General features: G+C 40.3%; 1 long non-coding RNA gene across 1 annotated transcript; it reads right to left on the bottom strand.

Annotated features, from left to right (window-relative positions):
- Positions 1-15,691: 15,691 nt before the first annotated feature.
- LOC110185100 (uncharacterized) lies at positions 15,692-16,123 on the bottom strand. The gene is made up of 2 exons (XR_002319731.2): positions 15,873-16,123; positions 15,692-15,813 (listed from the first exon to the last, which is right to left on the bottom strand). It is a non-coding gene; the product is annotated as an uncharacterized LOC110185100 (long non-coding RNA).
- Positions 16,124-17,981: the final 1,858 nt, after the last annotated feature.

Raw genomic sequence — 17,981 nt, 5'->3', positions numbered from 1 at the left:
AAACGTTGAGGTTATTTGGCCAGCAAGGGCGTGGGCTGGTGGGATGGTGGGCGGGATGATTGCTGGTTTGAGGGCAGACAAAATATATTAATGACGTGTCAAAATTAACATTTCATTATGCGAATTTGTCTGTGTTTATGCAGTAGTAGTAGTAGTAGTGTAGTAGTAGTGGTACTTTGATGCATTTCAAATGCAGCTTTGCGAGCACGCAGCTCAAGCCCTTCATTAGTGGCCATCAATCTTCGGGCTAACGGTTGCCAATATGTCGCCCGTCAATCAATCAGCATCCGCTCCTCTGCGGACTGACCGCCGTTTCCAATTGATTTCGTCAATTGATTTTCACACCCATCAGACGTCAGTGTCAGGGAAAAGGAAAAACAAAATGGCGCCCCATAGATTACGGACTTTTCGGGGCGAGCATGTGTGCGTTGTGTCATCGTCAGCGTCAGTGACACGTCAATATTTTATTAAATGACATTAAACTGTCTCTATCGGCTTAATTAATTTATTGTTGCTGTATTGTCGACTCGCACACACACACACACACACACACACATACACATGCGGCCACGTAGCCAGAGCTTGTGTGTGACATTTTTATTATGCAAAATCAATAAAACAATCTCTCACTCATTCACTTACTCATTCGCCGCCAAATGTTCGGTCATGTCCTTTTTGACACTGACAGGCGATGTCCACTACCCGAGGGCCGCAAAAAATGCCTTTAAATTGTTCAATTAATTTTCCATTTTTTTGTTGCCTTCATTTTGGCCTGCTGCATTGCATCCGATCCGGCCGGAGCCGCGGGACAGGCCGCAGCACAGCACGGCAAATGCATTCCCTGACAGTTTGTCAATCGCACTTGGAGCGGTGCGACAAATGAGTTGGCTCCGGAGTCCGGAGTCCGGCTCCGCTGAGACCCGTAACCCGTGACCCCGCAAAACTCTGTCCGTCCTTTCACCAGGACACATGGCAGTCGCTACCATTTGTAGAGTTCATTAAATGTGTTGCCGAATGATTCTTTATTTGGTTTGAGGTGCGACCTTTGTATGCCTTTTTGCACACAACTTCCTATTCCGTTTGATGTATCGGAACGGAAACGGTTTCTTTTTTATTTGTTCCAATATTATTTCTAATACTTTTTTTATAAAATGAAAATAAAATAAGGTACAGATGATTTAAACTCAACTGTACTCAATAGTGAATATAAAGACTAATGTTGTGAATGTGTTAAATTCAGGAATGCCTACGTTAATGCCTTAAAAACCATACTCTATTATACAAATCAAATAACATATTACAAGTAAATCATTATAAAGTATTCACAAATCTTTTTTCCTTTCAAGGCATTTCCTTTTTATTGGAAAAACCCACTCCATCCCTCGTTCAGCATGATGACTGCCTGTCCATATATGCCGTGTCCAGGCTCCTGTCATTGTCATAGCATTCGATTTCTCTACCACTATTGTTGCTGTTGATGAAAATTCTATTAAGGATTAATATGTCAACGTTTTGTATTGACGGCAGGTGCAAAAACTTTCTGTGGCACGGCCAGATCCGCAATCGACATGACAAAACTTCTGATGCTTTTGATGTGACGGACCGGACCAGAAAGCCCAGCCAAAACGTGCGTATCTCCCCATCCCGGCCCCATCGAAAATGGACACTGGAGTGGACATGACATGTCTTACACTTAAAGCTCAATGGGCGCTGACAAGCAGACCACACTGGTGACGAGGGATACACATTTGTGACGTCGGCGGTGCTCCATCAGCAAGTGTGTGCGGAATTTTTAAAGTTATACGAAATAAAATATGAAGGCATTTGAATAGCAATCGAGTTCCAGCCGCAATAGGAGAAAAATCATGCATGACTTTCGAGTCATGTAATTAGTTTGGTGCGTGAGAAATGGCCAGGCCCATCCCAAATTATTGATCCAACTGTCAATCACAGCGTCTGCGGCTGATGAAAGCACACAAGCTTACAAGGGATGGCTTATAGATACACTGAAAGAAGTCCATAGATAGGAAATGACTATGGTGGACTATTTGTAATTTGGCCACTCTTAAATTTATTTATAGATATATAGGAGACGAACATTTGAAATATTATTTTTTCCAAGATCTGAACATGTGCTCTGTGTTCAACCCTTTCCTTTTATTACTTTCTTAGGGAACAAGTCTCAATATTTATAGTTTTCCGGTGAAGCCTGATTTTCAGAAGCCTTAAAATGATTTTAAAAATAAATTCAAAATAATAGAAATATTCGAATATATATAAAGTGTAAACGCAGACTATATTATATGCAAAACTCCACCCTGTCTCCATAGGTAACTGGCTCATATCCGGCTCAAAGGACCCAATGGAACTTTGGACGGAGACTGCTGATCATCGCAAAGATCTGAATTGGGCGGTTGTCGAAGTATAAATGACAAAAAGGAGTGTACGAAAATAAATCCGCAAAGATAAATAGAAATCAATCCATGCGGTGTATTTAACATTTTAACCACATTAAACTATGTATATAGCCACTTATGAGCCAAGAGGTCAGAAAGAGGCGAAAGAGAGAGAGAAAGCGGACGGGTATATATGGTATGTCTTCGACCCTCTTACTGAACTAACAATCAACTAACTAGTAAAAAAAACTAGTACTAATAGTTAAGCTTAATTGTATTAATTTAAAGCCACCCAAAATGTTTAAATCAAATGTTCGAGCAAATATTTTCACCTCTTCGCTCTGGATAGCCTCTGGCCAGCTGCTTAGAGCCATCTGCTTTATCAGCCTCAAAAGTCGGGGGTTCAGTTGGGCAAATACCAACCGACAAACACACTCGCTTGCATTAATACACTCGTATATGGGCCCGTAAGGCCATAATAAGGCTGTCAAGCGATGACGTTGACATTGTCAACTCACTTGTCAAAGACGCACATCAAAGGCAGGCGACAGATATGGAGAAGTAGCTCCGGTCTCCCCACCATCCGATTGTTTAGCGAGTGCGATGCGAGGCGAGGGTTCTTTGACGGGCTTTGGGCTGCTGGATGTGTTTTTGGAGCCATTGTTGTGGGCAGCCACCGTTGCTGCTCTCCTCCTCCTCCTCCTCCTCCTCCTCCTCCTCCTCCTCCTGTTGATGACATTCCGATAACAATGTCGAATGTTTGGGCGCTGATTAATTCTCAGGCTCAACATTTTAAGAGGGACGAAAACAAAGGGTTTTTTCCTAGATATTAAAAGCTGTCATTTAGCTTAATTAGTTCTGCAAAATAAGCATACAATTCGAGAGATTGTCCAACAGTTGAAAAGTAAAGACAACATAATGGATTTTGGAATTTCAGCAAAGCTATGGCTCGAAAAAGGCAATGTAGTGTATAGAAAGAAAGCTTGAAAGGCAGTTTGAGGTTCTTATATGACTGCAATTATTGAAATCACTAAATATAATTAAACAATAAGCTTAAATAAACCGTTCTTATGTTTAGTATAGGACGCAGGACACTCTTCACTTATAATAAAGATAATATAACTAAGAATCAGGACTATATAGGTAAATCTGTTGAATAAGGAGGTTGTATAAATTATTGCAACATTGCCAGCTTACCTATGCGTGTTATCCTTTCATTACTATTAAACACCTCTACTTATTTATTAACACAGGAATTAATTAAATACATTTTTAAATTGTTGTTATTTTTCTCGTCATTAGAATGCATATGTTCTGAATGTTTGAGATCGGGAGTTGGATCTGCGTTCCACTTTCTAATCAACAGACAATTGCTTTTCCATTGCCCAAACCCCTCCTCTGAGGGTTTTGATTAGCCAATTTCGGTTGAGTAATCCTTGGTGCAGCCCCGTCCAAGGCCCAAGGCGACGACGCATTCTGACAGTAATTGCCCAACGGTTTTCGCTAATGCCCCAAATTGGCTGTTGACGCCGAATCTCACATTCTCGGATGTCGGGCTCCCGAAAAGGAACCCCTCCCGATGCCCATCCTGCGCATCCTGGCCGCCGCTGCTGTCGCCTCAGCTGCTGCTGCGTGACACATGAACAGCTAATTATGACCTGGAATGCGCCAGGACCCTCTCCTTTCTCCTGCGAACGTCCTGCGATGTGTACGTTCTGAGCCAGCAATTGATTCATTGTCGGTTTGCATATCAACTTAGGCCAGCCCGAAGAGCACGTGCGAAACAGGCAATTGTGGCTGCTACTTTAATATTGAACCAGAGGGTAAAGTTCTATAAATTCAGTAATTAAACTAACTCCTTTAAATTCAGAAAAATTCCATAATAACATTAAGTTTGCTTAAGCGGTTCTATCCCTAAGAATATACATTTCTTTTTATCACTCAAGAGCAATAAATCCTTTGAAGGACATTGCTGATGAACCTTATTTTATAAATTAAAGTACAAGGCGCTGACTTCCCTATTAAATAAATTTGAAAAGCACAACTTAAGTGCCCCGACTTTTGCACTCTTTATTCAGCAGAAATTCCCATTAAACAGCGAGTTCCTCTTTAAGTTTTAACCCAAATTGAAGGCGTCTTCCGCTGTGGCACACATTTTCAGAAGCCGAAAAAATAAGGGAGTGCACGGCAGAAACGCACACAAAGTGAAGCTGAACTCAGTCAGACGGGGAAGACCCCATGTCGGGGGACTCCAGACGCTAGAAAGGGGCCAAGGGAATGCGGCTTGGAACTCGCAAACAAAACAAATTGCGAACAAAGTGCGTCCTTCGCATAACCGCCGCACAAAATAAATATGGCGCTGTGTGCTGAGCAGAAGGACGGATTTATTACAAGGAGTTTCCAGTCGACTTAGGGCAAGGACAATGAACTTGTCGCTTTCATCGTCACCGCACTCGTCAGGCTCGAAGTCAAATGTCAGTCAAAGACGACGACGACGACGAGGATGATGATGATGATGATGATGAAGAAGGAAGCACATTTTGGAAGCCAAGCCCGAAGGCAGAAGCCTGTCAGACGCACAGGAACCGAGGGTCCTGCCTGGAAGAAAGGATGATGGATGAATTTGTGATTTGTGCAGGTTAAATAAATATGTCTGGGTAGGGCCACAGCCCCTGCCACTGCCACTGCTCCTGTTCCCTTGCTAATGAAGTGATTAGTGCAACGCCTCTTGGTACAATATTGCTTTCCAGGCTTGGGGCTGGGGCTGGGGCTGGTTCGGGTCGGAGGTCTAATAAATAGCCCCAGACTTCGACGAGAAGCTCTGGCCTGGCTCGCTATTCCCGCCACGACGGAAATAAAACAAAGCACTTTCCATCGATCACAAATATTAAGCACATTTGTTATTAACGCCCTCGCCCAACTATTACTTTGCAAAAGTTTTCGGGGCTATGGCACATATGCCATAGATGCAGATAAATTTGCGAGACGTGCATTGGCACGGGTACGGGTTCTTCGGGCTCTGCGAGTCTAATCAATTCCAATTAGTAGTCCAGTCCTCTGATGTATTTGCCGGAATTATTATTTATCATTTGGGTATTTGTTATTTATTTCCTTGCGGAAATTTCGAGGGTGCTGCCTCATTGCGTTGATTTGTCAAACACTTTTATGAAGGAAGTACTTCCTTTCCGTATTGATATTTTTTGTAACTCTACCTATAATTACTTAAGACTGGAATCCTTATTTCTATATACAAAGTAGGTTCGATCTTACCCTAAATGTTGGGTATCTACAAGTTCTCGAACCCCCTTTATAGTGAAAACAATTGACAGGTTGCGAGGCGTGAATGCCAACAGGATGCCCCCAAGGACTCGTCATTCGGAGGATTCGTTGTGCGGCAAGGATGGACTGTGGCAGGGGAGAGGCATCTTATGTTTGTTGGTAAGTTGTTGATGTGGCTATTAATTAATGCGCCATGGAATGACACGTCGACGCTGGCGAGCGAATTTATGAAGATGTATATGTGAAGATATCGCACAGTTGTGAGCCGGTGTTTGTATAGTTTGTGTGTGCCTGCGATGGGTAAAAGCATATTTATGGATTATAAGGGCATAAATCTCAGTTGGGTTTTATCAGAGCAAGCCAAGGTCCAGGAGAGCAGAATGATGATGGAATATGCGTATTTTTTTAATTAGCAGCATTTCCCCAGATTTATGAGTGTCCTGTGTGTCAGTGTGCATATATACATACGTCTCTATACATTTTCGCACTCTAATGCCCATTGGTTTTCGGGGCAAGGGCAGGGAGGGGGCGGCTGGGGTCATTTGGGAATTATCCGCAGACGTGCCAGGTTCAATGATTTATGCATTCGCTTAATTGAGAAGTTCGAAGAGACTTTGATGGCACAAATCCTCAAAAGCCTTGATTATAATCGCACCTGAGGAAAAAAGTAATTAGAGGGAGCCGAATCAGGGCGATGGGAAAAATGCATGAAAGTCGAAAATAAATAATTGAGATGATAATTCCACATAATTAGCAAAATCTCGAGTGATGATTTTCAATTACTATTGGCATTGGAATTGGATTGGATTCGAAGACAGGAGGCCGGGGGAGGGGGCTGCTGATCCCATTGAGGCTTCCTTTTTTTCGTTGCGAAACTTTGGGGTCGTCGCTGGCGCATCTTAATTAATTCCTGTTTGATGAAAAACACTTTTACAAATTGACGAAGCCCGAGAAAAAGAGGAAAACTTTTACCTGTCGGATGTCATCAGGAGGAGGTGGCCACACTCAGGTTCTCGTCAGCTCCAATGACCTCTCCGCCACCCACATTTCCTCCGCGGGAAATCCATTTTGTCAACTTTTTCAACCAACTTCTGACTCCCTGCGAAGTGAATTCATTTTTTCTTTCTCATAATTTGAATGGAGCGCGGGCGGGCACACATTGAATTCGTTCTTTCAATCAAGGCGGCAGGACTCCTTGCAACAATCTCACGTCCACATCCGCGTCCAGCTGTCAGTCAAGTGGCCGACGCCTTCACCCACACGTCACTCTCAGTTCCTCGGGCTCTCCTCCGGCCCTCAGCCTCTGGCCTGTCACTTTGAAACTTTACTTGCCGGAGTGCTCATCCCCGCTCTCCCGAGTCCCGAATCCTGAATCCTGAATCCTGTATCCCCAATCCGGCATTCGGAGTCTTCGCGTCTACGAGCTTCCAGTCCCATTCCCTGTCCAACTTGAAGTGCAAGTCGAAGTCGACTTGCCTGAGAGACATTGATTGACTTTCTTAATAGACTTTACGTCTTGTCAAAATTAAGGAAACGCTTCGTTCCAAAAGCTATTCGCTTCAATCTGTCTTTACTCTACGCATACCCCGTTGTCGCATCAAATACTTAAATAACAACAGGAAGTTAAAAGTTATTCGAATTACACGAACTATTAATTTATGATTTACCATACCATCCGGAATGTTGGAAATTAATATGGTGGAATTTTAATCTGACATTATTTATTGTTAGATTCGGGTTATACTTGCCTTTTTTTTTGTAACAATAATTTAATCTACCTTTGATTTTAAAATCCTTTGAGAATGAGGACAAATTTTAAAATATTTGTTGTAAACAATAAGAATTTACTTCAGAATTTTCCCTTTTTCCTAACAGATTTGTCCGTTCTTTCCTCAACTGGAACAAAATACATACAGTCATGGTCCGGAAATCTGTCACTTAACGCAATCCTTTCTATTTAATGGTGAATAACAATTTTGAATTTCGTATTGTTCCCAAAGATAACATTGAATATTGTCAAACGAAAGTACATTACTTACACATATGTATATTATATAACCCAATTATAGCTCGTTGTTCAGAATATTTACCTCTTATTTAAGATATGCTGGTCTTTCATAAATATACAATTTTTATTTAAATCTTATGAAAATCGGTCGTATATTAAACTGACATGATAATGAGCGAAGACTTAATTAGAAAATAATAAAAAAAATTGGCATAACTTTTTAAGTTTTCAATAAATAAATATTCGCATATTAGCATATATATAGTTAATATTTGAAATTTGTAAATTATTTTATTTTTATACCCTTGCAGGGTATTATAATTTCAGTTAGAAGTTTGCAACGCAGTGAAGGAGGCACCTCCGACTATATAAAGTATATATATTCTTTATCAGGATCAACAGCCGAGTCGATCTAGCCATGTCCGTCTATCCGTCTGTCCGTCTGTCCGTTTCTACGCAAACTAGTCTCTCAGTTTTGAAGCTATCTGAATGAAACTTTGCAGTTAGTCTTCTATATACTTTCACTCGTATATATGTCGGAACGGGCCGGATCGGACGACTATATCATATAGCTGTAATAGGAATGATCGGAAAAGTTTTACAAAAAAAATTATAAAATTTTTAGTTTTCAACAGAATTTGATCAAATTTGAGATATAGCAATTTCATATTATTCTACAATTTTGTGTAAAATTTTATGAAAATCGGACGACTATATCATATAGCTCCCATAGGAACGATTGAGAAATTAATTCAATTAATAAGTAAACCATTTTCAGTTTTCAACAGATTTTCCTCAAAATTGAGATATAGCCGTTTCATATTATTCTACAATTTTGTGTAAAATTTTATGAAAATCGGACTAATATATCATATAGCTCCCATAGGAACGATCGAGAAATTTGAGAGGAATGAGAATGGCGGTGGCTGTTGTCGGAAGACTGACAATCGCGGTGGCGATAACATTTTTAGTTTTCAACAGAATTTAATCAAATTTGAAATATAGCCATTTCATATTATTCTAAAATTTTGTGTAAAATTTTATGAAAATCGGATAACTATATCATATAGCTCCCATAGGAACGATCGAGAAATTAATACAATTAAATTTATAACTTTTTTAGTTTTCAGCTGATTTTCATCAAATTTGAGGTATAGCCATTTTATATAAGTCTTAAATTTTGTGGCAAATTTCATAAAAATCGGACGACTATATCATATAGGTGCCATACAAACGATCGTTGTATGTAGAGGAAAAATGCAAATCTATGAATGTAAAACTGCAAATATAATATGTATAGGTGAATGAAATGTAAGCAGGTATTACTTCATTGTTTTTTAACACAAATATATATAATTTATATTGTATGGATTTCTATTCATAGAAATTCTATCTGCAAGGGTATATAAACTTCGGCGTGCCGAAGTTAGCTTCCTTTCTTGTTTATCAATGTCTTTTACCTAAAAGACGAATTAATCGTAAATGTCAAATTAAGACGAACTTCTGCAACATCTACTTGCAACTTGTGTTTTTCTCAACATGTCCCCAGCAACATTTGTCCATTTTGAATGTTGCGCTACATGTCCCTAGCTACATATGCTTTATTATACTCTTGCAGGGTTTTATTTTATTTTAGTTAGAAGTTGGCAACGCTGAGAAGGAAGCAGTCCCGACCATATAAACTATATATTCTTAATTAACCTCAACAGAGAAGTTGATCTAGCCATGCTTATCGTTAAGTCATCTTTTCATTTGATCAAATTGAGGTAATTCTTAATGATTCAACTGTTAAATGCAAGGGTTTACAAAATTCGGCATGGCGAAGTTAGCTTCCTTTCTGGTTTTTCTTCTGTATAATTTCTTTTTTCATAAATATTAGCTTACTTGAACAAATCAGTTTTCAAAATCCATGTTTCTGTTAATTCCATTGCTTTGCTTTGCGTAGTTCACCGTTCACTGTAGATTTCCTACTTGTTTTTGTATTTGATCGAATATAGTCGATTTTCTGTGATTCAATTTAAGCTACTGCTTCCCAAAACAAGCTTCCTTTTATGTTTTTAGTTTATTAAGCTTATAAATGATAAATTTAATATTTAAATATTGAGTGAAAATGTACATTTTCAACATGTTTGACTACTTAATTACTACTGTTTCGATTACAAAGAACAAACCAAACGTAGAAGTTGAACATTCAAGTAAATCAAGCATTTCCAAAGACTATAAAGTGATTCTCCAATGCACAGACATCAGTGTTATTTTCAGAATTCAACCACAAAATTCCCATGGTTTGGCGATCTAAGCCGCCGACCAAGTCCCTGTTAGTTGCCCGGCAATCGATTTCCCATAATGATAGGAGTACACAAATTATTTATGCGCCCTGTTGGTGGATTTGCGTTTGCATCGACAAATCAAATTATCCGCAGCGTGAGACATTCGTCATGTCTAAGGTTGGACATGGCCATGGCCTCGTCGTCCGTCGTCCGTCGTCCGTCGTCCGCCATCAGGCGTCCTTCTGCCCGTCCTTGCGATTCCGTGTCGGCCACAGTCACAGCCATCCGTCATGAGCGGTGACGGCGGCGTCCTCGTCGCAGTCATCGTTCAATGCATGAAATCGAGTGCACTGGCATCAGATTTGAACAGTTTGATGGATCAACTTGTGCACGTCCTCGTCATAACTCACAACACTTTTCCCCGACCCCGTTGGCCCTCCACTCGCTCAGCCGTCCATCCATCCATCCATCCATCCATCCATCCTCTATCCGTACACTCTTCCATCCGTCCGCTCGTTGGCCAAGGCCTCCTCCGTTTGACGTTTGATGTGAGATCTGTCAGGGCGGGCATTGAGCCTTGTTCCAATTCGCTTGCAGCTTTAGCCTGTCTGTTTCAATGTTGGCCAATTTGCAAACTGAATGATTGTCGGTGGCTTTTGTTCTCGGTTCAGTCCCCATCTCAGTCTCAGGATTATGTGCAGCCTGGGCAGCAATTTCTTCATTTTTGGATACCCTATGGCCCCTGATTTATTGCCAATTAATAAAATTGAAGTGTCATAATTCACGAGGCGATCTCTGTAAGCTGTCTACTCAGTTGTAATTGAGCATTAAAGGAGAGTGTGTTAAGGATTGGAAATCAAAAGATAAGTTCTTGAATACTATATCCCAATGGGATGGCCTTGACTGGAAGCTGCTCTAGGAACAATCGAGACAGATGCTCAGGGCTATGACAAAAATTTCACTTGTGATCAAAGATTTCATTTTATTTGAATATTTATATATCCTTGCAATAATTATAGCAAATTTACTTAATTCTTTCTATCTTACCACTAAAAGTAAAGTATAACTTTTAATAACAAAAAACTTCTAATTACGAGGCTATGGCATTAGTTCATTAATTTGAGTTATCATTAGAGGCTGGACAGCACCAATTAAGTTGTACCTAAGAGTAAGAGTTCTCTAGCGACACTTCTTATGTTCTCAGTTCTCAAAAGATCAAAAAAACTAATAAAAGCATATAGCCCTGATTTATTTTATCTAAATGGTATCTACAAATTGTATTAATTAAATAATTGATGTACTTAAACATGTTAAAAAATATATTTGTGGTTTTTCATATAAATTTCTGTAAGATATTTTGGGCGAAGACTAAATAAGTTATATTGGGAACTCCCACCAATATTTTGAATAAGTTTGAACGAAGTCGCATTACAAAAACAAAACGAAACAACCAATCTATGTAGTTGTCTCCTTTGATGTTCTTGTGGAACCTTTTATTAAAGAACCAGTGACATGATCACATTTATTTTTTATTTTAACACACAAAGCTCTTGATCTAGCATAATAGACTGTAGCCTTACTTATTGTTATTAGAAAGGACTTGCTGACGTAAGTCCTAAAAAGGATATCAAAACATTAAATAAAATTACGTGCTGCTAACAAATATATTGCTCTGAGTAGGTGACCCTTCTGAAATATGGCTTTAATCGAGTTGGAAACATAAAGCTCCTTTATTGCTTAGATCAATTGAATAAACCGCAACGCAAAACAAAGAGAAAACACTTTGATGGAATACACATTGAGTCGCTGAAATGTCTGTTGTCCCGACAATGATGATGACGATGACGATGAGATGAAGATGATGATGGGACTGGTGACGACGATAAGTGCGTCCGATATCGGGGCCACAGGGCGTAGTTTCGGGACAGGATGAAGTGAAATGAAATGGGATGTGATGTGATGGGTTGCGAGGACGAGGACGAGGACGAGAACCCTTGATTGATTGATGACGAATCGGGCGTCGTAATTCACGTTGAGAGGCAAACAATTTGCGTCGCCTTCAGCGCGAAGGTGAGGAAGTGAAGTGTTCGCCAGTCGCTTGTTGCTTGGGAACATTTTTTCCGAAAACTGCCTACCACCGCACTCACAAACACACACTGGAGGGTGTCAGACATAAGGGGACTAGGACAAGGCCGGAGCAGAATCATGGCATTATATCGCAATAGTCTGCCGTGTGGCATAGGCCACGAACCATGGCTCCTCGCCCACTCCTACCACCCACCGCCTACTGACAACAAAAGAGGGGCAGCAGCAAAAAAGTTAAGCAGAAATTGTTTTTCCAGAAGTTCGGTTGCGCTTCGGTTTGGTTTGGTTTGGTTTGGAGTTGAATTTCCTTGGCGAGGCACAAAAAGCCCCGAATAGCGATTTTTTCACGTTCAACCCCCCACACACCCCACCTCCTTCTGGCTTAAATATGTGTGTGCGTGTCGGCCTTGGCAGCGAGGCGAGGCGAGCGTCTGCCTGCCGTCTGCCGACTGCCGGAGCTCTTTCTTTCGCCGTGGCCCAGAGTTCAAGTTCCCCAGCCAGAGCCCACCCAAGGCCTCGCAACCCACTTTGCCATTCATCGAACCCAATGGCAACTTGTTGATTTTCGTATGAAATTCACATGCAAAAACCAAACCAATTTCGCCCTTCATTGGCGCTCGCCGGTCGGCACTCTCCTTTCATTCTTTCTATTTTGTTCCATTTTTCCTGTCCTCTCTATTTCGTTGTGTTTGTTTTGCGTGGCTTTTACCCAGTGTTTTTTCTCCACACTTTTCCGGCAAACTAGGCTGCTCCGGCATCGTCCAAAACGGAAATCAATAATCGATTTCGATGTAATGGTAGTCCTGCTTCCTCGTTTAAAGGAACACCTTAAATTCGCTTCTTTTACATTGTACCTTGTGGGTTCGTTAAAGAGTTTCCTTCTTCTGGCTCTTTATAATTTTAATAGATTTCAGAGGAAATACACGATTTTAAAGTTAAAGGACATTATCCAAAGATGATTGGAGGCCGAAATAAACTGTGATCTTATTCTGTATGTATTTCATTCGTTTTAAGAGACTTTAAATATCTTCTGAGACCCAAAGGTCTTTAGCATTTTAGCCAGCAAAAATCTTTTAGCTGAAACTCGATACAAGAGCCAAAAGCCATAACCACATGCCACAATTTTCTGCTGGCTCATCAATTGTAAGAACGGCTCAAGTAATTCTCTCGGACGTTTCACGCCAAAGTGAACGCAGACGACACCCAATCAAAGAGTTAACCTGGCTAACCAACACACACAACTTAATAAAGACAGTAAAACTGAGGAAACTAATACCAATTAGGAGAAACCGAAAACGGAGAAGGTCAAAAGTGAGGCGCGGATACCTTGGTCCTCTTCAAAATTTTGACATTAATTAATTTCCGATTAGCGACACGGAATTTTTGTGCTACCGAAAATTCCCAATTCAATGGGTTCGAATTACCCTCGATTTTGTTCTCGATTCTTTCGACTTTCGTCTTCTAATGCCGCCCGACACATGCTGCCAAGTGTGAACGACGTCACTTTAAGCCGCACTCCCAATATCCCATTTCCATTATAGCCATTGTATGGATTTTAAAATTTGCAAGTGATTTATGTGGAATAATGGGGTGTATTGCTGACTCGTGAACCTGTTTTTTTCAGTAATTATGTGGCTTACGCACTTAATCAGTCATCTTTGGTAGCTTATATTGATGGCACGACAAATTTGATAATTGTTGAAGAAAATTATTCAGATAAGATCTAAATATCTTAAAGCTTTTTAATAAATTGATACAAATATTTTATTCCATTCATACAGAAGGGTAAAGACTCTGTACTACGGAGCTTCAAATATTTGTTTTGTAAAATGTAACAAGATGTTAATAAAAATATATATTTAAAATGGTACATCAAATTTATTTTCAATTTAAATTTAAAGAAAAACAATCAATATAACAGAGAAAACAATGAAATTGCTAATATTTGCTAACTATGATCAAATTTATGGAAAACATAAATTAATGACATCGGAAAGCAGAAGATAATGTTGAGAATCAAGACAAATGTTGAAAATGTCTATTAACGTTTTGCTCAACGCTTAAGTAACGACAAATGTTGATGGGTACATGTTGAGCAACATCCACTGACTTTGCTAAAGATTTTTGAGATGTTGCAGGAGTTCCATATACACAGAGAACAGTTTCCCTTAAATTAAAAAAAAATTATATAAAATTTATACCTTAAACCGATATTCCCTATTGTAGATTAAAGTATGTTTTTTCAAGAACTTTGAGACCGGAAATGGGTGAGTAAAATTTTGAAAACAAACTTGCGTGCGAGGAGAGCGACAGACTGACAAATTAAATGAACTCGATCGGACTGTACTGGTGATACTGATCAAGAATGTTCAAAAAGCCTTCTTCGGCACTTTAGATACTTTATCGTTTATTTATAATACAAAATGTATTCGCCCTAACTACTTTAACATATAATCAATATTAATCTGACTTTAAATTTACATCTAATATTAAAAATTCTAGGCTAAGCGAGTTTATCACATTGAACCACAAACCGAGACGTAGAAACTAACATTTACTACTTCTGAAAAAAAGACATTTAAAACTAAACCCAAGTTCAACTATTAATTGATCTCGTTCTCTGTTGCTTTGAATTTCCTTCAAAGTCTCTATTTAACATTTAATTCTGGTGTGCTAATTCAGTACATCGTGGATATATTAGACGAATTTCAAAGAATTTCCCACATAGTATGTATGGATGGGGCAGACTGCCTGGAATGCTGTAAAGTCTGGTTGCTGGGGGCCAGGGGCTCCTCCTTCGACTCCGGCCGGGCACAACTCATAACTCATCCGGATAACAACGGTGGAGGTCCTGCTTTTCTGTTTGCAGTTTTACTGCTGAAGGGCTGAACCGCCGTTGGTGACGTTTTGACACCATTTTCGGTGCGGCGATGATATGGCATTCATCTTGACAGCCATAACTGCCTCTGATGCCTGCCGGAGCGTGTGTGTGTGTTTGTGTGTGGGGATGTCCGCTCGCCTCCCGATGATGATGATGATGACGATGATATACTCCGTCCGTCCGCCGGCCCAGCCAACGTGCGTGAGTGTGTTGCGTTGCTGTGTCCGTGATGCATTTACGTCACTTACTTGAATGTTGCAATGCATTTTCGGTCACCCACGGCCGAAACACACCCAGGCACACACGCAGCTGCGAGGACACATGACAAACATAACACCACCCACCGCAGTGCCCGAGTGCAAGGACATGGACACAGAGGCCGAAGATGGAGGTGGCCGCTTCACAGCCAGAGACTGAAACATGTTGCGTCGTTGGCAGCAAAACCAAAAAATGTCCTTGACACTTAATTCACGCTACATTAATGTGAACTGAAAATAAATGAAGTTGTTCGTCGTTACTCGTTCCAACATGGCACAGTGGGATCACTCTTGGAGCATTCCAGTCCTTTGAAATAGTTTTTAAAATTGCATTTTTATGAGACCGATCACTTAATCACTAGAATGAGGAATAATTTTCATTAATATTTAACTGTAGAATAAATTACATGACACTTATTGTTTCTCATTAATTTACGATTTGTAATTGTCCATTTTTCGTTACACCTAGATATTTTATCGATAGAAAGGGATACAATAGACAAACATAAATATAATCCAATGCCAAATTTCCAGTTTATTTAATGCAATATACTCTTATTGCTAACACGATTGATCATTTATTCATACTTTACAATTTCAGCTTCATAAATAGCATAATCTGATGTCCGGTAGGGATCTGAAAAGTATTGTTTTAATTTCGATGGACAGGAAGTTGATGTTGAGGCTAAAACTTACATTCACGGTGTGAGTTGTATGATTTCATGGACAGGCTTTATTACTTTAACCATGACGTTTATTTTAACTCCTTGACATCCATTTTTAAATCGTTTCGCAACTGTAGTTCGAACTATAACCACTTTTGAGCTGCCCATATTTTACTAAGACTGGATAATTTTAGCTTCTTTAACTTTACAAACTTAAATACAACAAAGGAGAAAATACATTTGAGTTATAAAGCAAAGCCTTCAAATTTAAGTGGATTGTATAAGTTACTAGAGATTATTTCAGGTAATATATCACACAGTACATTTTATTTATAAATATTTCTATTATATTCTAAGGACAGTGTCCTTAAAATTCCTGAATTCCCATAATCACACTCAAATATCCAAACCAACTCGTTTCGAATCACTGTTCGCTGACTCCTTCCTAGACTCTCCCAAAAAATAGTGTACTGAAAAGCTTAACCTCAAAAACACTTTCCCGGCAATGATCTCTCTATTTCCACACACTCCTCCTCCTCCTGGCCCACGGTTTTGCAACACTTTTCCAGGCTCTCTGTCCCTCCAAGCTCCATCCTCCATCGTCCTCGTCATCAGGCATCGGGCAAAGTGAAATGCAGGCAACACATTGCGTTCCCACTCCTGTGGACATGCTGAAAAAAGCTCGTAAATTACTGGACAATGTGGAGAGGCCATGCTGATGGGTGGCCACTGGCCAGGAGCAGGAGGAGCTTGGAGGTAGGAGGTAGGAGGTAGGGTAGGAGGTAGGAACGGGGCCTGACAAATATAAACATCAACAACAACGGAGCGGCAACAACTAGAACAACAACACTCATCGCTCATGTTGGTGATGATGCATTTTGCGGTCTGTCACACCAAATGCAATTTGACGGAGCTGTGCAAAAACTGTTTTTCGAGCTATCAACCAATTTGGCCACGGCTGCACGCCAGGACACACAGTGTCCACAGGTCCACAGGCCCCTGCATCTATCCTCACCAACTCCATCTCGCTCCACCTCCTTTCTGGATCCTGTCCGGTGCAGCCTCTGAATACGCTTCATGACGTTGTCCACTCTCCGGCACATACAACTCTAAATTGCACGATTTCACTTTTTCAAAAATTGTTTTAACCATGAGAGTTATGATTTTTACCATGTAAAACAGAGAACCTAAAAATGAACTAAAAAATAATAGAAGTTGCGAACTATAGATGGGATAATGAAGATCGGATAAGTTTTAAAAATTGAATTAGTATGGTTCTGGGGATAACAGAATATAATTAATTCAACCATCAGAGAATTGGAATACAACTACCGATTTCAGAGTAACCCGTTAACAACATGAAAATATCGTACATTTGACTCTAAAATTCGTTCTTGATTTCTCGGTTTATTTTCCAACAAAATATTTCTTGTATTCCTTCCAGATTTACTATGGGTTCTGTACTAAACGAACTGTACTGTCGAACTGAATGACCTTACATGCATTCCACTTACTTGTAAAACAATTAAAATTATTAAAAACTAAATGATAACCATACCAATTCGTGTTTAAAAACTCTTTACAAAGTGTAGTCCATATGCTGCAAAAGAATATTTTAGATCGTCAGTTATCCTGTTGGTATCCCTGTGATACTTGTCCTGTTCTGTTCGAGTTTTTCCGCTGTGGGTCCTCTCTAATGTCTCGTGTGTGCTTTAGTGCGTCCGTTTTTCGGGCTGATGTCCTTGTTGTGCCTCTGGGTGAGTGTGTTTATGTTGGCGGATTCATGTCGTCACTGCGTGAAATGTGTGTGGCAGATGAGGGGATGGTGCCCCAACCAGAGCCGGCTAGTTTTGAAATTTATGTAGTGTTGGTGAGTTGGTTTTATTCGTTCGCCTTTTTGTGGCCCTCGTTGTTTGTTATCTGCGCGGCCGGAGCCGGGGCGTTAGCATCATGACCAGTAACTGGCATTGTCCAGCGTCCCCTGTCCAGCTCCACATGTCACACACAATCCGAGCACTCCGCCGTCGGACGGTCGTAAATGTCAGAAGCGCGTGTAAATGTCTTCAGCTGCAATTATTTGGACTCCTTTCAGGGGCTTCCCCGGCTTTTGTTGGGTCGATTTTTGCTAGCCTGGCTGAGG

This window comes from Drosophila serrata, unplaced genomic scaffold, assembly GCF_035046125.1.
Source record: "Drosophila serrata isolate PLE 108 unplaced genomic scaffold, ASM3504612v1 contig_245, whole genome shotgun sequence".
Lineage (NCBI taxonomy): Eukaryota > Metazoa > Arthropoda > Insecta > Diptera > Drosophilidae > Drosophila > Drosophila serrata.
Note: the sequence above shows the minus strand (reverse complement) of the source record. Positions and strands in the feature narration are given on the sequence as shown.